Source organism: Triticum dicoccoides, chromosome 7B (genome assembly GCF_002162155.2).
Source record: "Triticum dicoccoides isolate Atlit2015 ecotype Zavitan chromosome 7B, WEW_v2.0, whole genome shotgun sequence".
Lineage (NCBI taxonomy): Eukaryota > Viridiplantae > Streptophyta > Magnoliopsida > Poales > Poaceae > Triticum > Triticum dicoccoides.
Window position 1 is genome coordinate 188,493,785 of NC_041393.1, and position 6,546 is coordinate 188,500,330.

A 6,546-nucleotide genomic window follows, 5' to 3' on the forward strand; every position below is an offset into this window, starting at 1 on the left:
CGACCTCGCCCGAACCGTCGTCGCCGGAGATCCCCTTCAACGCCGTCGTCGCTCCGGTCCATCTCCGGCCGCACCAAGGACTCCGTCGCACTCACTGTGAGCTTAGCCATCTTCCCCTCCCTTCCGTTCTTGCTCCCGAGCCGTGTAGCAACCTCCCGGAGCTCAACCGCACCCACCGCCGTGGAGCTCGTCGCCGACGTGCTCCCGGTCACCCTCCGGCCACAAACTGGTGTCCATCATGCTCACCGTGTCACTTAGCATCTAGCTAGCCACTCCCCGAGCCTCACCGACCCCTCTAGCGTCAAGTTCGTCTTCGGCCGAACCCCGGTGGCCGCCAAAGTCGTCGCCGGCGCCAACTCCGGCCACCCCGACCCCAACGGACTCCACCAAGAGCTGCGGCTCGTCCCCAGCTCCACTCCGGTGGTCTCGGTGACCCATTTGGTGGCCGGAACGACCAAAACCACTTCCGCCGCCGCGTCGGGCTCGCCGGCGGCTAAACGCCGGTGCAGCCGACCCGGGTTTGACCACGGGTGGGCCCTGGTTGACTCCCCTGAGTCAATGACAGGTGGGGCCCAGCCCTGTTAATTAAACAGGTTTAGTTTTAATTAACTTTAATTAAATTAATCACCCTGACACGTGGGACCCACTGTCAGGTTTGACCTGGACCAGTTCCGTTGACCTGCTAACGTCACACTGACGTCAGGCTGACGCAATAATTGATTTTCTGGAATTAATCTAATATAGGAAATTCCAGAATATAATTTAAACTTCAAAAATTCATAACTTTTATTCTGTAACTCCAAATCAGACAAATTATATATGAAAAATGATCAGAAAAATCCAATCTATCCATCTGTACTATTTTCATGCATGACTAAGCAAGTTAACTTGATGTTTAATGCAGAACAAGGAAAAGCACTTTAAAAGGCCATGTTTTGAGTTTGAAATTTGAATCTTTGATTCAAATTGGTTCAAACCCCTCTGTTCTTAGTTGCATTAGCCCAACACACTCATATTGCTATGTTTCATGCATGCATCATATTGTTGCACATTGTTTGGTGATGGTTGTGTATCGGTGTTCTTTGCGGCAGGTTCTGCCTCCGAGGAGTACCGTGATTACCCTAACGAAGAACCGTATCAGTGCATCGAACCATCAGGCAAGCAACCAACCATTTGATCATATCGATATAATCCCATGTTCTCGCTCCTGCTCTCTTTTACTGCATTAAGACAACGCGTTTCAAACTGCTGTGTGCTACGGTAGTTGAACCCATTTCCTCTGCATGACCTGTCATTGCCACAGTAACTAGCTGAAACCCACTAGCATGTGTAGGAGTTGATTGAGCCATATGTATGTGTTGTTCCTACCTTGCTATGCCTGCTATGCTTAGAGTCGTGTCAGGTCTGGTTCATCTGGGTGATGGGCTAGAGTGAAATGATTATGTCGGTAATGAGAGTGGTGTGGTGAACACGATTTGGTAAAGGTATCGATGAGAGGCCATGTAGGAGTACATGGTGGGTTGTTTCATTGAAGCCGACCTTAAGCACTGAGATCTGTATGTGTGATTTAAGATACAGCTACTACCATGCATTGGGCCCTGAAATATGACCCCGCTCGACTTCTTATTCACCCTAGCTCTCTGTCCAGGAGTTGCAAGTAGTTTCTGGTGTTTGTAGCCTACTGGAGGCCGTGGACAGCGCTGACCATAGGGGTGGGCTGTGATGCGGTAGGTACGTGGCCGGGTGTACTGAATACCCGTTAGGTATCTCGGGAACCCTGTTCACATCGTTCGGGGCCGTATGGGAAACCTCGGCCGGACTCCCTGCGGATGGAACCTGAATAGGCGATAAACCTGGACTAGAGGCTTAAGTGTTTAGGTAGGTCGTGGTCTACACCCACGTCGGCTTTCGCTTGAAGTCTGCCGAGCACATGTCGTGTGCAGACGCTAAGTGGTGGAAACATGTATGAAGAAGTACACCCCTGCAGGGTTATCATGATCTATTCAAATAGCCACGTCCGCGGTAAAGGACTACTTGGTTGCCTATACAGTTCATAGACAAGTAAATGGAAACTACTAAAAGCCTCAAGATAAGTGTGAGTGCCGAGGATGGCTCTTCCGTAGGAAGACGGAGGCGGATCCTCGGTAGTGTATTGAAGTGGTGAGTAGTGGACTCGTGTGCGCAAAACCATTTCAAGTTGAAGTATCATAGGATAGTCTAGCCAAGAGTCAAAGCTGGCTTGCTGCAATAACTCCACCAACCCTTCTTGATAATATGCATGTATGTAGGATCTGATGTAAGTCTTGCTGAGTACCTTTGTACTCTTGTTGCTATAATTTACATTTTTTCCAGAAGACGCTGCAACCCCTTCTGATGGGTTCTATGTAGACGTTGACATCAACGAGTAGGCTAAAGGCCCAGGTGGTGACCCTGAGCTTGTGAAGGACCATGTAGTATAGCTAGGCTTTCCAAGCCTCTTTTATTTTACTAGTTGTCTGTACTCAGACAAGTTACTTCCGCTGCTGGTTTGTATGACTGTATGACTTGAATGTTGGGTCGTGAGACCCGTACCTTTGTGTATGTTATGTATGGCTCCCTGAGCCTTAAATAAAGTACTTGTGTCGTAGAGTCATGTTGTGATGCTTCGTTGTATTTGCACATATCGAGCATATTGTGTGTATGATTGAAATGCTTGGTATGTGTGGGATCTGACTATCTAGTTGTTTATCTTTAGTAGCCTCTCTTACCGGGAAATGTCTCCTAGTGTTACCGCGGAGCCATGGTAGCTTGCTACTGCTCTGGAACACTTAGGCTGGCCGGCATGTGTCCTTCTTCATTCCCGTGTCTGTCCCTTCGGGGAAATGTCACGCATTGAGTACCGGAGTCCTGTTAGCCCGCTACAGCCCGGTTTACCGGAGTCCTGCTAGCCCAGTGCTACAGCCCGGACCCACTTGCTGATGACCGACACGTTCGAAGCTGGGTCATGGATGCCTGTCCCTGTAAGTCTGTGCCACTTTGGGTTTACGACTAGTCATGTCAGCCCGGGCTCCTTATCATATGGATGCTAGCGACACCATCATATACGTGAGCCAAAAGGCGCAAACGGTCCCGGGCAAAGGTAAGGCGACACCCGTGGGGATACCGTGCGTGAGGCCGCAAAGTGATATGAGGTGTTACCGGCTAGATCAATGTGACATCGAGTCGGGGTCCTGACAGGGTATGTCTCCATATAAAATGGTTTATGGAAAAGCTTGTCACTTACCTCTCGAACTAGAACATAAGGCATACTGGGCGATTAAAGATCTCAACTATGATTTCAAACTTGCCGATGAGAAGAGGTTATTTGATATTAGCTCACTTGATGAATGGAGAACCCAAGCTTATGAAAATGCCAAGTTGTTTAAAGAAAAAGTTAAAAGATGGCATGACAAAAGAATACAAAAGCGTGAGTTTAATGTAGGTGATTATGTATTGCTATACAACTCTCGTTTAAGATTTTTTGCAGGAAAACTTCTCTCTAAATGGGAAGGTCCCTACGTTATCGAGGAGGTCTATCGTTCCGGTGCCATAAAAATCAACAACTTCGCAGGCACGAATCCGAAGGTGGTAAACGGTCAAAGGATCAAACAATATATCTCAGGTAATCCTACAAATGTTGAAACTAATATTATCGAAACCGTAACCCCGGAGGAATACATAAAGGACACTTTCCAGAACGTTCCAGACTCCAAAAAGGATAGGTCTGTGGTACGGTAAGTAAACCGACTCCAAAACAATTTTTAAGGCAATATTTCCCCGTTTTGGAATATTTAGAAAAATAGAAAAATAAGTAGCAGTCCGGGGAGGACACGAGGCCTCCACGAGGGTGGAGGGCGCGCCCCCCTACCTCGTGAGCACCTCATGTGCCCTCCGGACTCTGTTTCGTTGCACGATACGTATTTTGGTTGGTAAAAATTCATTATATATACTCCCAAAGGTTTTGACTCTCGTATCACGCAAATATCCTCTGTTTTCGTTTCGAGCTATTTCTGTTGCAGATTTAGAGCACCATGACTTCTCCCTCCTCCAACAACGAAGACAAGGATGCCTGGCTATTGAAGATAGAGTTGAAAAGAGAGGAACCAGAAGAGATCAACAAGGATGAAAGGATCAAGAAGGCTATGGAGGTTCAAGCTCCGGTGGTGAAAGAGGAAGACATTCCTCAACCTTTACCTAACCTTTTCACTCCAACAGAGGTTGAAGCCTTCCAGATGATTGAGTTAGCCCGCATACAGAACAAGTATCTTACACAGGAGAATATTTTGTTGAAGGATCATATTGCCGGGCTCAAGAACATTATCCGCAAGTTGGAGGAACTTTTACGCTCAATGTGCGATTATCCACCGTCATCATCACCACCTCCATCACCTCCGAGGACATAATCACACAGGTATGGGCACTCCCCTTGGCAACTGCCTAGCTTGGGGGAGGTGCCCTAGTATCGTATCACCATCGCAACTCCTATCTTTACCATTTTTCTTAGTTCGATCCTATTAGTAGTATCTTGATTTAGTAGAATAAAGTCATGGCATGATCTAGTTTTGAGTTTTACTTTATGACCCTTCTTTTGTAATCGAGTCCGTGAGCTATATAATAAAGATTAGTGTTGAGTCAAGGGCTTGATTCTTTTGCCATGATCTTGGGTGATTAGAAGAAAAAGAATAAAAAGAATCAAAGAGTTCATATTGATCTTATTGAAATTAATGACTTCACATAGAAAGAGTATGATGATTTAAAGTTGTTGGGAGTTGGCAGATATAGCTTTGGTCATCATTGCAATTAATAGGAAGTAATAAGAAAGGAGAGGTTTCACATATAGATATATTATCATTGACATCTTTTATGATTGGGAACACTCATTAAAATATGACATGCTAAAGAGTTGATGTTGGACAAGGAAGACAACATAATGAGTTATGTTTTCTTACATCTGAGATAAAGTATGTTGTCATGGATCCTCTACCGTGTTGAGCTTTCCTTTCCCCCTCATGCTAGCCAAATTCTCAGCACCAAGTAGAAATACTACTTGTGCTTCCAAATACCCTTAAACCAGTTTTGCCATGAGAGTCCACCATATCTACCTATGGATTGAGTAAGATCCTTCAAGTAAGTTGTCATCGATGCAAGCAATAAAAATTGCTCTTTAAATATGCATGACTTATTAGTGTAAAGAAATAAGCTTTGTACGAACTTGTTGTGGATGCAATAAAAGTGATGGACTGCATAATAAAGGTTCACATACAAGGGGTAATATAAAGTGACGTTCTCTTGCATTAAGATTTTGTGCATCAACCCTAAACGCGCATGACAACCTCTGCTTCCCTCTGCGAAGGGCCTATCTTTTATTATTATCCTCTACCTTATGCAAGAGTCACGGTGATCTTCACCTTTCCCTTTTTCATTTTATCCTTTGGCAAGCTCAACATGTTGGAAAGAACATGATATATATATATATCTAATTGGTTGTGGGGGAGCATGAGTTATTATTGTTGACATTACCCTTGAGGTAAAAGGTTGTGGGGAAAACTATAAGCCCCTATCTTTCTCTGTGTCCGACTAAAACTCCGTAACCACAAGTATTGCGTGAGTGTTAGCAATTATGAAGGACTAAGTGATAGTTGAGTATGTGGACTTGCTTTTAAGCTCTAACATAGACTCTTTCCGATGTTATGATAAATTGCAATTTCTTCAATGACTGAGGGTATAATTTGTTGGTGCCCAATAAGGTTTCTGATTCATGCTTTGGCTTTGTGAAAAGATCATCACTTGAACATGAGTAATCATATGACAAAATCTATTTATGTTGTTGTTATGAAATAATCATGATGCCTTCATGTCCGTATTTTATTTTTATCGACGCCTCTACCTCTAAACATGAGGACATATTTATTGTTATCAGCTTTTCGCTTGAGGACAAGCGAGGTCTAAGCTTGGGGGAGTTGATACGTCCATTTTGCATCATGCTTTTATGTCAATATTTATTGCATTATGGGCTGTTATTTCACGTTATGTTATAATACTTAAGGCTATTCTCTCTTATTTTACAAGGTTTACATGATGAGGGAGAATGCCGGCAGCTGGAATTCTGGGCTGGAAAAGGAGCAAATATTGAAGGACTATTCTGCGCAACTCCAAAAGTCCTGAAACTCCACGGAATACCTTAAAATAAATAAACAAAAATCGTCGCCAAAGATGAACGCCAGGGGGCCCACACCCTGATCACGAGGGTGGAGGGCGCCCCCCTGGGCGCGCCCCCCTACCTCATGGGCCCCCTGGTGGCTCTCCGACGTCCATCTTCTCCTATATGAAGTCTTTCGATGAGAAAAAATAGAGGAGAACCTTTCGGGACGAGACTCCGCCGCCACGAGGCGGAACCTTGGTGGAACCAATCTAGGGCTCCGGCATAGCTGTTCTGCCGGGGACATTTCCCTCCGGGAGGGAGAAATCATCACCAATGCTCCTCTCATCGGGAGAGGGCAATCTCCATCAACATCTTCACCAGCACCA